Raw genomic sequence first — 16,959 nt, 5'->3', positions numbered from 1 at the left:
TTCTAAGCTTAACTTTTTTATGCATCTGGATTTTATTTTGGCTGATGGCATAAGGTAAGGATGAAAGTTAGTTTTGTTTTTTCCAAGTAGCTAATTTCCACAATACCATTTATTGGGTATTTCAGATCTTCCTCTTTGACGTAAGATTCATGCCTTCACAATTTGCTAAGATTATCTGTGCATTAGGGTCCTCTTAGGCCCTCTTATCTTTCCCCTTGATATTTCTTTGATTTCTCTGTTATTACTCTAATATTTTAATTATTATACCTTAATAACAGATTTTAACATTTTGCAGCATATTTCCCTTGTTTCTTTTTATTTTCTATTATTTCATACTTACTCTTGTTTGATTTCTCGTCCAGCTAAAATTTAGAATAATGTTAGAAAGTTTCAAACAATCCTGATGGCATTTTTTTCCCATTGATATTATTATTAGAAGTACATTTTTAAAAGATTTTATTGGGGAATTAGAGGAGGGGAACAGCGTTGGGGAATCGGGGAAGGGGAACAGACAAGTTGCTGTCCTTTTTGTTCTTCTATCTAGTTGTGGAAGACGTCGCTTCACTGGCCCATGTTGGTATTATCATTGTGCTCTTCCTGGGTGAGGCAGCCGCTCTCCAGCCATTGGACGGCCACTCACGGCAGCTCACAAAAGCACACACCAGCTGCTGGCCAGCCCCATTGCAGCCTACACCATCACCGGCGACTCACAGCAGCCCAGGTCCAGGTCGAGCTGTTGTTCACCATCTTAGCTGTAGAGGGCGCAGCATCACTGGCCCTCATGTGGGATCCGAACTGGGGCCTTGCTGCTCAGAGCTGGCGTACCAAGCCAATTCCTAAGCAACATGCCACTCGGCCGGCCCTAAGAAATATTGTTAAACTACATGATATCTTGGGAACTATTGCCATCTTCTGAACAGTCACTCTTCTTGTTCAGATTCACAGTTTGTCTCTTCATTATTTACATCATTTATATTTCTCAGCAATGTTTTCTAGATTTCTTCATATAATTTCTTTATGCTTCCTGTTAATGCAATGAGTAGGTTATTCAGATTTTCTAATTGGCTATTTCTGATCCATAAGGAAGTATTCATTTTGGCATACTTATCTTGTATCTAAACATTGTGTGGAACTTGTACTATTTGGGGGACTGAGTTGTGAAAGGGAACTTATGGAAAGAAAATCACTAAGAGAGACTCACCATTAGTTAATAAAGGATATAAGAAAGATAGGTTATTAGGCTTTCAATCAAGGATAAGTGATTCCTAAATTCTCACACACACACACACACACACACACACACACACACACACACACACACTCACTCTCCCTCCCACTCTCACACTCTCACACACTCACACACTCACACTCACTTTCCCTCCATTTCTCAACTGAGAAAATGTACTTGTCGCTTTGAAACCTCCTCTTCTAATCAGAAGCTTTCCAACATTTCTTTGCCCTCCACCTCTGCCTCCGATTCCCTGAACTGCTGAGTTTTGTCTCTCAGGAACCACAGCTGCCATTTTATTTCACTAACTGACTACTTCATTTATTTGAAGGCTGCTTTTTCCTGCTATAGCCATCATGAGTTCTTCCTGCGCCTTCTCACCACCTGATTCAATTTAGATGAAATTCAAAGGGCAGAACTTGGCAATGGCCCAGCTGCCCACCCTGTATTTTTCTGCCTCAGTAGAAGGGCCTGATCAAGAAGTGGAAAGGTGGGCTGCTGTTCTGCTTTCAGCCCACAACATCTGTCCCATCTCCCCTCCTCAGCTACTGTCTCCCCATTTTTCCTCCCCTCGCCCCTCTGCCTGGCCTCCTAAATTGTTCTCTCACCACAGGATGGGTTTCCCAAGCCCTTCAGCTTCTGTTAAAGCAATCAAGCCCATCTTCTTCGGACACTTTTAAATATGTTTTGTGTCATATAAAGTCGTTTTAAACATAAATGCCTTTGAACAGTGAAGCAGCAATCTCTTCTGTAGTGACCTCATTTAGTTTTGCTTTTTCTCAGCTCTGGGACCCATATACGACAGTTGATTCCAATCATTGGGTAATTTATCTTGGAAAAATGTATTCTGTGCCATCTTGGTACAGGAGGTAGTAAATTTAAAAAGTAAATTATATTTATTGATATTACAGTATGTGAGTATACTTAGAGATGCATTACTCAATAGCTGCCTGATAAGTTTGCTTTGACATTTTGTGAGAAAACAATATTGAGTGGCAGAAGCAAGGTTCCATTTCATATTTATTATAATTACCTACCTGACTAGCTTTTTAGTAAGCGTCTATCTATCTCCCAAGAGTATTCCAGGAATTTGGTTGGACAGTGGGAAATACATATTATTCTGGAAATGGTGTATAATCCCCGAGATTTTTGTCAGGACCTCCCAAAATATTAATATTACCACACTTCTATATGAATGTACACACACACACACACACACACACACACACACACACACACACAAGCCCTTGGGGAATTCAAATCTAAAACTAAGAGTTCAGTGACATTTTAACGCATCCATCACAAAACACTGACACTTCTTTCAGCTTTGTAAATGACTATCTCCATTAATTTACCAAACACAGTAATACCTTGGTTTGCGAGCATAATTCATTCCGGAAACAAACTACTCATATGGCAAGACATCACTGGTTTACCACGTTAAAATGTATTAGAAATGTTTGCTCATCTTGCAGAACACTCACAAACTACGTTACTCGCAATCCAAGGCTTTACTGTACTAACATTGACGTGGCATTGTGCACATTTGATTTAAACAACTGGTCTTGACCTTTCCACACTGAAGGGTGCCTAACTGTTTAAAAATGAAACCAGTGACCTAGCCACACAGATTGGTATCTATGCTTTCTCTCCTGGGACCCCAACATCAGATTCCCTCAGCTATAATAGAATTATATTTAAAAGCTACATCAAGGCAACTTGAGAACGAGAAACTATCTTTACTGCAGCAAGTAGTCCAGTCTAGAAGCAAATTCAAAAGCAGCCTCTATATTCTGCATGCAAAGGAAACTTGTCATTTTTCCTTTCATACATCATTTACACGACGATGTAGTCATTCCACGGAATCACTAGACTTGAAAAAGAACAAATGGGACAGAAATTTTCCTTTGCTAGTTCTAAATGTTCTGTAGTGTGTAAAGATACACATGTTGCCATACATTTCATTTGTTTTGCCCTATATGTAATGAAAAAGATAACATTTGTAAGAAAGAAAAGTGTGTTGGAAACACTTTTTGTTGCCAAGTCTGAAATATAAAGGTGCCTTTATTGGGACAACTGAGGAGATACCTTTAATCTAGATAAATTCAATCTCATGAGAGAGAGAATTCAACTATATTTGTAAAAGCATGGCTGATTAGTTCAGTTGGTACATTTCGAAGTATTTTATCTGTTTAACCCTCAAAAGTTAGGAGAAAGTGTCAGAAACCTTGCCCAGATCCAGTATTCTGTACTATGAAACTTTTGCTTGAAAAATAACTGGGTATTACCTAGGATATTTCAGTAAAGTTTTATGGGTCATAATTATACAGTGGCATTAAATTTGGGGGCTTCCTATTGGTTACCCAGTGGCATATCAGCTTCCACTCCCTTAAACAATGCCAGTGATATTTTTTCCAATTAAAAATTTTAGCATGTAATACATTTACATGTCAAAAAAAAGGAAAAAACTTCATTACACAGTATGACTTGGAGAGTCATGAAAGGATGGTTGCTATAAGTGGGGTTTGAGGAAAGGGTTAGATTGGAATCGCAGAGCGGGAATGAGAGCATTTGAATGAATAGAGAAGTCAATTTGGATAACCAGTGGGTGAGATGTGTCAGGCCGGCAGTTAATAAATACTGTGGTTAGTAACCCATTGTGCCGGTAGACTTTTCAACTATTAAAGAGATTTCACAGTTGCTTATGACAATATTATGTGCACAAAGTTGGATTTGGTTTGAAAAGCTTTCTTTTTCTCCCCCAGTGTGAAGTCAGAAAATACTTTTGCTGGAATCTTTCATTTGTACTTGTAGGTTGGCTGTTTTTCAAAGCCAAGGATGTAGGCTTTGTTTTGGACAAGCGAACATGATGACTACCACGTTCCCATCCTGCGTTCTCTGGAACAATTTCCCTTGCCAGAGAAGTTGCAGGGCAGGATTTGGACTAAACGGCATAGCTTTTCCATTGGAGTTATCTGGTTTTGGGTGACACTTAGAGGTTCACAGAATGTCATTGAGGGAAGACATCTTAGAAGTCGGTGATTCTAACTTCATTTGACTGCTAAGGACCCCGAGGGCCTGAAGTCATGAGGGCTTGGCCTTGTCACTGACATAGCTTGCTCTTCGTCCTGGATTATGCTTGGGCATATGGCTGGCTTTCTTCCCACTAGACTGTGAGCAGCTTGAGGACAGATACTGTTTACTTATCTTTATACTCCTTGTGACACCTTACACAGGGGCTCGCATGCAGAAGATGCTCAATAAATATTTGTCAAATGAATATTATTAAATGAACACCTAGTACAGGTGAATTTTATAGGCCACTCAACTCAGACATTGAAGTAGTGTAAAGATATTTTTTTTAAGGAGGGCGCAGCTCACATTGGCCCATGTGGGTATCGAACTGGCAACCTTGGTGTTGTTGACACCACGCCCTAACCAACTGAGCTAACCGGCCACCCCTAATGATTTTTATAGAACCCAATTTAGCCTCTCTTTTGAACTCCCTCTCAGATCCAAAGAGGAGAACTTAATTTTGTCAGTTGAAGGTCAGTTTTGTAACCTCAGCTTTTCACAGCTGATTTAGAATGAATGCACAGTCAATGTAGGATTTTTCCCCCACCTTCTTTGTACAGTAACATGCAGGTCAGATGTGCTCACTTAAGTGTATCTGACACTTTTTATGCATCCCTTTACATTTTCTTGCTATTTCAGCCACCAAAGAGGAGACCCGATTGTCACCCGCTTTAGCACCTCTTGCCTTATTGGTGCTAAAGTGTGAGATGATTCAGAATTCACCCAGCACCCCTGAAGATGCTGGGAGGAGTTAATGCCCAGTGGGGCAACACTCTGACCTATTGGCTACGAGAGTTAGTTGATCATTGCTACTCAATTTACCTTAGATCAAGCAGCGTTTACCCTTTGCAATGGCTGACAATAATAATAACATTTTTATTTTGGTTCTGCACCTTCCCTGCTTCGCTCCCCCATAACTCATCCTGGTTCCCTGGGATCATGCTCCCAAGGGAAATGCGTGTCAGGCTTTCCTTCCAGGGAACGTGGGCTAAGACACGTAGTGGGGTGGATACCAGGCCCTGAGATAGCATCTGCCCCTGCCGCTCTGCCCTGAAATGTACTTATTCCTGTCTTGTTTTTGGTCACCCTTCTCTGTCTGTGCTGCTGCCTGCTGAGATGCTTCCTCTTCTAAGCATCATTAGAAGATGTCTGTGTGAATCAGTCTGCCTCCCAGAGCCACAGTTAGAAGAAGGGGGCTATGGGGTCTTCTTAACTTTGATTCCAGAATTCATCTGGGAGTTCCAGCACCTCCTGGTCCTCACTGGACTAGGAGGCATCACCAGTGTCTATCTGGCATGTGCAACTGCAGTAGTGGGCTGTGACATCTAGGTTTGTGTAAGGGCACTCTGTGATATTTGCACAGTGATGAGATCACCTAATGTCGCATTTCGCAGAACATCATTAAGTGGTGCATGGCTGTGTAAAATTCAATGGTTTTTAGTCTATTTACAGAGTTGTGCAGCTATCACTACTATTAATATCTAATTCCAGCTGATTTTCATGGCCACAAAAAGGAATCCTATATCAATTAGTAGTCATTCCATGTTCTCTCTCCTACTAGTTCCTGACAAACACTAATCTATGTTCCGTCTCTCTATATTTGCCTATTCTGGGCATTTTCTATTAATGAAATCATACAATATGTGCTGTATTATGTCTAGCTTCTTTCAATTGGCACAACGTTTTCAACTTTTGTACATGTTGTAGTATTCAATAGTATACCATTCCCTTTTCTGCTTTATTGAGGCATAATTGACAACATTGCATATATTTAAAGTGTATAATGTGATGATTTAATATACATATACATGCAAAATGATTATGACAATCAAATTAACAAAGCCATCACCTCATATAGTAACCGTATTTTTGTATGTGGTGAGAACACTTAAGATCTGCTCTCAGAAAAATCTCAGGTACGCAATACAGAATTATTAACTATTGTCACCATGCTGTAGGTTATATTTCCAGAACTTATCATTTTCTCCACCTCTTTAAATTTTTTTTCCAGATTTACTGAGATACAGTTGACATATGACATTGTCAAAGTTTAAGGTGTATGACATATTGAATTGGTTCACTTACATATTAAAAATGATTACCACTGTAGCCTTAGGCCTTAGGTCCATTATGTCATATAATTACCACTTCTTTTTCCAGTGATAACATTTAAGATCTACTCTGTTAGCAACTTGCAAGTATATAATAGAGTTTTACTAACAATAACCACCATGGTGTGATTATTAGATACCCAGAATGTGTCCATCTTCTTTCTCTATTTATTTTTTTTTATTGGGGAACATTGTGTTTTTTCCAGGACCCATCAGCTCCAAGTCAAGTCGTTGCCCTTCAGGCTAGTTGCAGGGGGTGCAGCCCACCACCCCATGCGGGAATTGAACCCTCAACCTTGTTGTTAAGAGCACACACTCTAACCAACTGAGCCACCCTGCCACCCCTGTCTTATTTCTTGAAGTTTGTACCCTTTGGCCAATATCTCTGCACTTCCTCCATCTTCCCATCTTCCCATCCTGCTCCCCTTCCCCCCAACCTCTCATAACCACCTTCCTAATCTCTGTTCCTAAGAGTCAGGTTTTTTAGATTCCACATATAAGTGAGATCATCTGGTATTTGTCTTTTTCTGTCTGAATTACTTCACCGTGCATCATGCCCTCCAGGTTCATTCAGTAGATCACAAATGGCAGGATTTTCTTCTTTCTAGTGGCTGAATAATATTTCATTGCCAGTTTATGCTATATTTTCTTGATCCATTCATCTGGTGATGGCTACTTAGGTTTTTTTCCATCTTGGCTATTGTGAATAATGCCATAATGAACATGGACATGCAGATATCTGTTCAAGATCCTGATTCAGTTTTCTTTGGATAAATACCCAGAAGTGGAATTACTGAATCATGGGGTAGGTCTACTTTTAACATTTAAAAAAAATATTTTTATTGGGGAATTGGGGAAGGAAACATTGTGTTTTTCCAGGACCCATTAGCTCCAAGTCAAGTTGTTGAACTTCAGTCTTAGTTGTGGAGGTCGCAGCTCAGCTCCAAGTTCAGTAGCTGCTTTTAATCTAGTTGGGAGGGAGGGGTGCAGCCCACCATCCCATACGGGAGTCGAACTGGCAACCTTGTCATTAGGAGCACGTGCTCTCACCAGCTGAGCCATCCTGACCCCTGTTGACAGCTCAGCGGCAGCTCAGCTCGGGCGCAGCTCACTGGCCCACGTGGGAATCCATCTGGCAACCCTGTTGCTCAGAGCTTGCGCTCTTAACCAACTGAGCCACCTGGCCGGCCCTCTACTTTTAACATTTTAAGGCACCTCCATACTGTTTTCCATAGTGGCTGCAATGATTTACATTCCCACCAACACCACACAAGGGTTTCCTTTTCTCCACAACAACACTTGTTATCTCTTGGCTTTTTGATAATAGTCTTTTCTAACAGGTGTGGGGTGATATCTCATTGTGGTTGTGATTTGCATATCCCTAATGACTAGTGATGTTGGGCACCTTTTCTTGTACTTGTTGATGATGTGTATGTCTTCTTTAGAAGAATGGTTATTCAGGTTCTTTGCCCCTTTTTTTTTAGCTGAGCCATCCTGCTACCTATGGGCAGCTTAGCGGCAGCTCAGCTCGGGCTGGGCATCGAACTGCTGTTGCTCAGAGCTCAAACTCTTGAGCGAGCTCTTAACCAACTGAGCCACTCGGCCGGCCCTCTTTGCCCCTTTTTAAAATTGGATATTTTGGTTTTATGTTTTTGATTTTTTGCTGTTGAGTTATATGAGTTCCTTGCCTATTTTGGAGATTAACCACTTATCAGATATATGGCTTGCAAATATTTTCTCCCGTTCTGTAGGTTGTCTTTTCATTTTGTTGATTGTTTTCTTTGCTGTACAGAAACTTTTTCTTTTGATACAGTGTTACTTGTTCATTTTTCTTTTATTGCCTATGCTTTTGATGTCATATTTATAAAATCATTATCAAGACCAATGTCAAGGAGCTTTTCTTCCAGGATTTTTAAGGCTTTACGTTTTATATTTAAGTCTTTAATTTACTTCATATTAATTTTTCTGAGTGGTATAATATAGGGGTCCAATTTTATTCTTTTGCATGTGAATATCTAGTTTTCCCAATAGCATTCATTGAAGAGATTATCCTTTGCCTAATGTTTATTCTTGGCACATTTATCAAAGATTTGTTGACCATATATGCATAGGATTATTTCTGCACTTCAGTGGGTTTATGTGTCTGTTTTCATATCAGTCTCATGCTATTTTGATTACTGTATCTTTGAAATATACTTTAAAATAAGGAAGTGTTACATTTCCAGCTTTGTTCTTCTTCAGGATTGCTTTGGGGTCTTTTGTGACTCCATATGAATTGTTTTCTATTTCTGTGAAAAATTCCATTGGAATTTTGAAAGGGATTGCATTGAATCTGTAGATTGCTTTGGGTAGTATGACCATTTTAACGATATCAATTCTTACAATCCATAAACACAGCATATCTTTCTGTTTATTTGTGTCTTCAATTTCTTTCATCAGTGCTTTATAGTTTTAAGTATATAGACCTTTCACCTTCTTGGTTAAATTTATTCCTAAGTATTTTGTTGTTTACAATGCAATTGTGAATGGGTTGTTTTCTTAATTTCTGTGTCAGATAGTTTGATAGTTTATTGTTAGTGTATAGAAACACGACTGATTTTTGTATGTTGATTTTGTAACTTGCAACTTTACAAAATTCATTTATTAGTTCTAACAATTTCTGTCTTTAGGGTTTTCTATGTATATGATCATATCTGCAAACAGACATAAGTTTACTTCTTTCTTTCCGATTTGGTTGCTTTTTATTCTTTCCTAATTGCCCTGCCTACAACTTTCACTATTATGTTGAATAGGAGTGGTAAGAGTGGGCACTCTTTCCTTGTTCCTAATCTTAAAGGAGAACTTTTCAGGATTTTACTATTAATTATGACGTTAGCTGTATGTTTGTCATGTATGGCTTTATTATATCAAGGTAAATTCCTTGTACACCCAGTTTGTTGAAAGTTTTTGTCAAGAAAGGATGTTGAAATTTGTCAAGTGCTTTTACTAATTATCAATTTAGATGATCATTTGATTTTTATCCTTTATTCTGTTAATATGGTGTCTCACATCTTTTTATTTGCATATGTTGCACCATCCTTGCATTCCAGGGATAAATCCCACTTGATCTTGATGTATGCTCCTTTTAATGTGCTATTGAATTTGGGTTGCTAGTAATTTTTTTTGAGAATTTTTGCATGCTTGTTCATCAGGAATACTGTCCTGTACTTTTCTTTTCTTGTAATGTCCTAATATGGCTTTGGTATCTGGGTAATGCTGGCTGTGTAAAATGAGTTAGAAAGTATTCCCTCTTCTTCAGTTTTTTGGAAGAATTTGAGAAGGTTCTGCATTCTTTAAATGTTTGGGAGAATTCAACTATGAGGCCACATCGTCCTGGGCTTTTATTTGTTGGGAACCCCACATTTGGGTAGAGTCACTGACTGTCACTGACTAGCCTCTGTGGTTAGGTAAGGTCACTGGCTGTGCTCTGTGATCAGGCGGAGACTTAGGCTGGCCTCTGCATCTGGTCTGCTGGGCAGGACTGCTTGCTGTACCCCTGCCCAGACAGGTCTGCCAGGCCAGTTCTATGGACAGGCAGAGCTGATGGCTGGGCTCTCTGGTCAGGTTAGGCTGCTGGCAGGGAGGCAGTGTCACCACCAAGATCTGTGCACTGGTTACTGTGAGCGCCAATGCCCTTCATTTTTTGCAGCTGACTCCAAGTGGTGTAGATCTGCCAATTCCTTCAGTGTTCCCCTAGAGATGGGACCAAAGTGCGCCTTGTGGGTTGTGCCTTGGGACCCTTGGGAAGCTGGATATCTGCCTCAGTCTCTCTTTTCTCCACTGGAGCAACCATAGGCCCAGGGGATCCCTTTAGGTGTGGTGCTGTGCTGGCATGGGGGAGGGACAATGTGCTCCAAGGGAAATAGCTCCTCTTCCTCTTCTAATGTGCCTTTTCCTGGGCTTTGTGCTCTGAGGGAGTGCTTCAGGCTAGCCCCCAGGTTCCGGGATTTTCACAGGTGTTGTTGTCTTTGAATAGTTGCTTATTAATATTTTTGGGAAGATGACTAGAGCCAGGGGCTTCCTGTTCTACCATCTTATTGATGTCACTCTTCCTTTCATTCCTTTTTATGGCTAAGTAATATTCCATTATATGGTTATTCCACATTTTGTTTATCCATTCACCAGTTATATATTTGGGTTGTTTCTACCTTTTGGCTATTGTCAGTAGTGCCATTTTGAATATTTGTGTGTAAGTATTTGTTTGGCTACCTATTTTTAATTCTTTTGGGCATATACGTAGGAGTGGAATTGCTGAGTCATATGGTACCTCTGTAATTAACTTTTGAGGAACTGCCCATCTGTTTTCCAAAGAGGCTGCTCCATTTTTCATTCCTGTTAGTAATCTCTGAGGGCTCTGGTTTCTCTGCATCTGCATCAACACTCACTATTCTTATCTACTCATAATTTTTCATAATTGCCCCTGGTTATTTGGTCCATAAGGATGCTCTGTGCTTTTCACAAGAGACAAATCTCATTACTCATTGCATGTGTTGAAGTATTTGTGCAGTTCAGGAGCATATGCGTGTTTCCTATGGATTACACTTTGTGAGAGTTCCTGTTTGCTAGTGTGGGGGGGGTGCCTACTGTTCCCATGCAAAAGGAAGGTTCACCAAAGTGTTGACTTGCACATGGAAATGTGCCTGTGTCTTGATTATCCCCAAATATATTCTGCTGAGAAGTCATTCTCACCCTCTTACATTCAACTCTTTGAATCAATGCAGCTGAAATATTGGATAAATATAGAAAATTTACATGGTTGTAACAATTACATGCCAGCTTTTAATTGTGGTTTACACAAAGACCAAACATCACATACAAAAACAAATATAAAAAATAGTTAGTCAGGCACTGTCTCTAAAGATGGAATGCAACCTCCCGAACTAGAAATGTTTAGTCTAATTATAAACCTACGGGGAAATGTCATTGCTAATTTTAAAGAATCAGGACTTGTGTTGGTGGGTAGTATATGTTTTAGATAAGCATTTGAATTAAGGTCTCTAAAACAAATCCAAACTCTGAATCTCAAAATAGTTTCTTACGTTTCAATGTGCAGTGCTTGGGATATAAAAATGCTTGAAAATAAAGGTTTACATAACAGTGGTTTTAACCTCTTTATTTGCCAGTTTAATGGGGGTGGTATTTTAGAAATATTAATCTATCATGTCCCCCCTCCCAACTATCAAATTATGTGTCCAGTGGCCATTATACCATTACAGCACCTGGGGTAGATGGGAGAGCATCTTTTCCCCCAGTATGCCACCTAGTCATTTAACCTCCTAGGAAAGAAAAGGGTTAGCAAGGCAGAGAAAGTAGAAAGCCCTGCTGTAGTGGACTGTTAGCATGACTTTTGCTGTTTAGCCTCTAGCTCCTTTTACTATGTTTGACGCAGAGCCTACCTTATGAGCTTTCTTTGCAGCAGAGAAGTTGAAAATGCCTGATACTTGTTTCCCCATTGTCCTTTGAAGCAATGGCTATTCCAGTCACATTGCCCTAGAACTTAAGTGGCAAATTAATGATACAAAGCAGGGATTGTGCAAAAACCATTCTGGCAGGCATAGTATTGATGTAGTGGCAGCCACATCCATTGTCTACCATCATTGATGTCACAAATGGCAAGATTTCATTCTTTTTATGGCTGAGTAATACTCCATTGTATATATGTACCACCTCTTCTTTATCCAATCATCTATCAATGGGCACTTAAGTTGCTTCCATATCTTGGCTATTGTAAATAACACTACAGTGAACATAAGAATTGTCACTGAGGGGTTGTGGGGGAGCTTTCGGCAGTCAGATGCCCAGGGTAAAGAAAGCACGCGGAGCCGACATGAGGAGGAACCAGTGTCTTTAATCAGCAATAGCAACCATTATATAGAAGTTGTGGGGGAGGAGAGTGCACAGGAGTGTGCATGCTCCTTCCCGCAAATGCAAGTCGTGCTTACATAAAGGGCTTGTGTAACCGGAGCCTGGCGCCTGCGCAGCAGGCTCCGGAGTCAAGGTCTGTATGTCTGCATCAGGGTCCGGATGTCAGACTGCACCCATCTGGACAGCCCGGGCCCGTGCCCAGGGCCTCCGCTCGTGTGTGCCTGAACGTGCCCAGGCCCTGTCAAGGATGCATATATCTTTTCAAATTAGTGTTTTGGAATTCTTTTGATAAATACCCAGAAGTGGAATTGCTGGGTCATAAGGTAGATCTATTTTTAATTTTTTGAGGAACCCCCATACTGATTTCCATAATGGCTGCACCAGTCTGCAGTCCCACCAACAGTGCACCAGGGCTCCCTTCTCCTCACATCCTCGCCAGCACTTGTTTGTTGATTTATTGATGATGGCCATTCTGACAGGTATGAGGTGGTATCTCATTGTGGTTTTTATTTGCATTTCTCTGATGATTAGTGATGTTGAACATCTTTTCATATATCTATTGGCTATCTGTATGTCCTCTTTGGAGAAATGTCTATTCAGGCCCTTGCCCATTTTTAATTGGATAGTTTGGTTTTTTTGGTGCTAAGTGTTATGAGTTCCTTATATATTTTGGATCTTAAACCCTTATTGGATGTATCATTGGCAAATATCTTCTTTCATTCAGTAGGTTGTCTTTTTCTTTTGTTGATGGTTTCCTTCATTGTGCAAAACATTTTTAGTTTGATGTAGTCCTACTCCCATTTATTTTATTATTATTTTTGTTTGTTTCCCTTGCCCAAGGAGACATATCCAAAAAAATATTACTAAAAACAATGTCCGAGAAGTTACTGCCTATGTTTTCTTCTAGGAGTTTTATGGTTTCAGATCTTACATTTAAGACTTTAATCCATTTTGAGTTTATTCTTGTATATGGTTCAAGAAAGTGATACAGTTTCATTCTTTTACATGTATCTGTCCAGTTTTCCCAGCACCATTTATTGAAGAGACTGTCTTTACCACATTGTATATTCTTGCCTCCTTTGTCGTAGATTAAATGACCATATACACATGGGTTTATTTCTGGGCTCTCTATTCCCTTTCATTGATCTATGTGTCTGTTTTTATGCCAGTACCATGCTCCTTTGATTACTCTGGCCTTGTAGTATAGTTTGATATCAGGTAATGTGATACCTCTAACTTTGTTCTTTCTCAAGATTGCTTTGGTTGTTCAGGGTCTTTTGTGGTTCCACATAAATTTTAGGATTATTTGTTCTAGTTCTGTGAAAAATGCCATTGGTATTTTGATAGGGATTGCATTGAATCTGTAGATTGCTTTGGGTAATAGAGACATTTTAATGATGCTAATTCTTCTATCCATGGGCATGACATAGCCTTCTATTTATTTGTATCTTCTTCAGTTTCTGTCTTCAGTGTTTTATAGTTTTCTGACTACAGGTCTTTTACATCCTTGGTTAAGTTTATTCCCAGGTGTTTTATTCCTTTTGATTCAATTCTAAATAGGATTGTTTTCTTAATTTATCTTCCTGGTAATTTGTTATTGGTGTACAAAATGCAACCAATTGCTAAATATTAATTTTGTATCCTTCCACTTTACTGAATTCATTTATCACTCCTAATAATTTTTTGGCAGAGTCTTTAGGGTTCTCTCTGTATAGTTTTATGTCATCTGCAAATAATGACAGTTTTACTTCTTCCTTTCCAATTTAGGTGCGTTTTATTTCTTTTTCTTGTTTGATTCCTGTGGTTAGGACTTCCAATACTATGTTGAACAAAAGTGATAAATGTGGACATCCTTTTCTTGTTCATAATCTTAAAGAAAAAGCTTTCAGCTTTTTACCATTGATTATCATACTAGCTGTGGGTTTCTCATGTATGGCCTTTATTATTTTGAGGTATGTTTCCTCTATCCCTACTTTGCTGGGAGTTTTTAAATTATAAATGGATGTTGGATTTTGTCAAATACTTTTCCTGCTTCAATGAACATTGTCATATGATTTTTATCTTTCATTTTTTATGTGGTATATCACATTGATTTGTGGATTTTTAAAAAAGATTTTATTGGGGAATTGGGGGAGGGGAACAGTGTTGGGGAACGGGGAAGGGAACAGACAGGTAGACAAATTGCTGTTTTGTTCTTCAGTCTAGTTGTGGAGGACGTCGCTTCACTGGCCCATGTTGGTATGATCATTGTGCTCTTCCTGGGTGAAGCAATCGGTCACCGGTCATTGGTCGGCCTCTCGCAGCGGCTCCCGGTAGCTCACACCGGCTACCAGCTGCTCACGCTGGCTGCCAGCCACTTATGTAGCTCACGGCATCCCACTGTAGCCCTGCTGCAGCCTACGCCATCACTGGCGACTCACAACAGCCCAGCTCCAGATCGAGCTATTGTTCATCATCTTAGCTGTAGAGGGCGAGTGTCACTGGCCCTCAATGTTGGATCCGAACTGCAGCCCTGCTGCTCAGAGCTGGCGTTCCCAAGCGAGCTTTTAACCAGCTGAGTCATTCGGCCATCCCGATTTGTGGATATTAAACCAATCTTGTACCCCAGAAATAAATCCCACTTGATCATGGTATATGATATTTTAATATATTGCTGAATTCGGTTTGCAAATTTTGTTGAGGATTTTTGCATCTATGTTCATCAGAGATATTGGCTTATAATTTTATTTTTGTAGTGACTTTGTCTGCTCTTGTATCAGGGTAATTCTGGCTTTGTAGAATTAGTTGGGGGGCCTTCCCTCCTCTTTAAATTTTTGGTATAGTTTGAGAAGGATAGGTGTTAATTCTTTGAATGTTTGGTAGCATTCATCTGTGAAGCCATCTAGTCCAGGACTTTTGTTTTAGGGGAGTTTTTTGGTTAATGATTTGATTTCATTAGCAGTTATCAGTCTGTTCATATATTTTTTCTTCCTGATTCATCCTTGGAAGATTGTATATTTCTAGGAATTTATCCATTTCTTCCAGGTTTCCCAATTTGTTGGCATTTAATTGTTTGTAGTATTTATTTATAATCCTTTGTATTTCTGCGGTGTTGGTTGTCACTTCTCCCCTTTCATTTCTGGTTTTATTTATTTGGTCCCTTCTCTATCTTTCTGGATGAGTCTGGCTAATGTTTATCAATTTTGTTTATCTTTTCAAAGAACCAGCCCTTGGTTTTATTGATCTTTTCTATTGTTTTTCTTAGACTCTATGTCATTTATTTCAGCTCTGATATTTATTATTTCCTTCCTTCTACTCACTTTGGGCTTTGTTTGTTCTTCCTTCCTAAGTCCTTTAGGTGTAAAGTTAGATTGTTTATTTGAAGTTTTGCTTGTTTCTTGAGGTAGGCCTATATTGCTATAAATTTCTCTCTTGGAACTGCTTTGTCTGTGTCCCATAAATATTGAATCATTGTGTTCTCATTTTCATTTGTCTCAAGGTATCTTTTGATTTCCTCCTTGATCTCATGATTAACCCTTTATTGTTTAGTAACATGTTATTCAGCCTGTCTGTGTTTGTGTTTTTCAGTTTTCTTCTTGTAATTGATTTCTAGTTTCATACCATTGTGATCAGAGAAGATGCTTGATGTGATTTCAGTCTTCTTAAATTCATTGAAATTTGTATTTTGGCCTAATGTTGTCTATACTGCAAAATGTTCCATGTGCACTTGAGAAGAATGTATATTCTGCTGCTTTTGGGTGATAGTTTCTAAAAAATCAATTAAGTTCATCTGGTTTTGTTTAAGGCTACTGTTTCCTTGTTGCTTTTCTGTCTGGAAGATCTGTCTATTGATGTCAATGGGGTGTTAGAGATTCCTACTATGGCTGTATTATTGTCTATTTCTCCCTTTATGTCCAGCAATATTTGCTTTATATATTTAGGTACTGCTACATTGGGTGGGCAGATGTTTATGAGAGTTATATCCTCTTGTTGGATTGATCCCTTTATCATTATGAAATACCCTTCTTTGTCTCCTGTTACAGCCCTTGTTTTAAAGTCTATTTTGTCTGATATAAATATTGCTATTCCAGCTTTTCCTTTCTTTTCCATTTGCATCAAATATCTTTTTTATCTATTTACTTTCAGTCTGTGTTGTCTTTCAATCTGAAATAGGTCTCTTGTAGGCAGTATATGTGTGTGGGTCTTGATTTTGTACCCATTTAGTAGACAGGACTAACCCTTATCGTTGTAGAAGCTGGTGTGTGGAGGGATACCAAGGAATTTGCCTAAGGTTTAGAAGTGGAGCTATAATTTATGAATAACTCTGTTACTTGTTCAGGGTGAACTTGTATTTGTTGGAGATAATATCCATCTTCAGTTTAATTTCATGCCTTTGGAGCTAGGTAGCCCACATATGGAATTAGTGGGGCTGTTACCATGGCACAGTTCTGAAATGACATTTTACCAATAAGGATCTAATATAAGTTATTTGGTTCAGTTGATTATATCATTTGAAAGCCCCTTTGCTGTACTGTCATCTATTTGAGCACTTTGAAATGAGATTCTGTATTTTCTCAGAAGACCAAAATTCATTAAGGTGTGTATGCATGTGTAATATATATTCTTTCAATTTTCATTTTCCTGGGACAGTGATATTTAATC

The sequence above is a fragment of the Hipposideros armiger genome, unplaced genomic scaffold (assembly GCF_001890085.2).
Source record: "Hipposideros armiger isolate ML-2016 unplaced genomic scaffold, ASM189008v1 scaffold_214, whole genome shotgun sequence".
NCBI classification, from domain to species: Eukaryota; Metazoa; Chordata; class Mammalia; order Chiroptera; family Hipposideridae; genus Hipposideros; species Hipposideros armiger.
The sequence above is the reverse complement of the archived record's forward strand: the minus strand, read 5'-3'. Positions refer to the sequence as shown.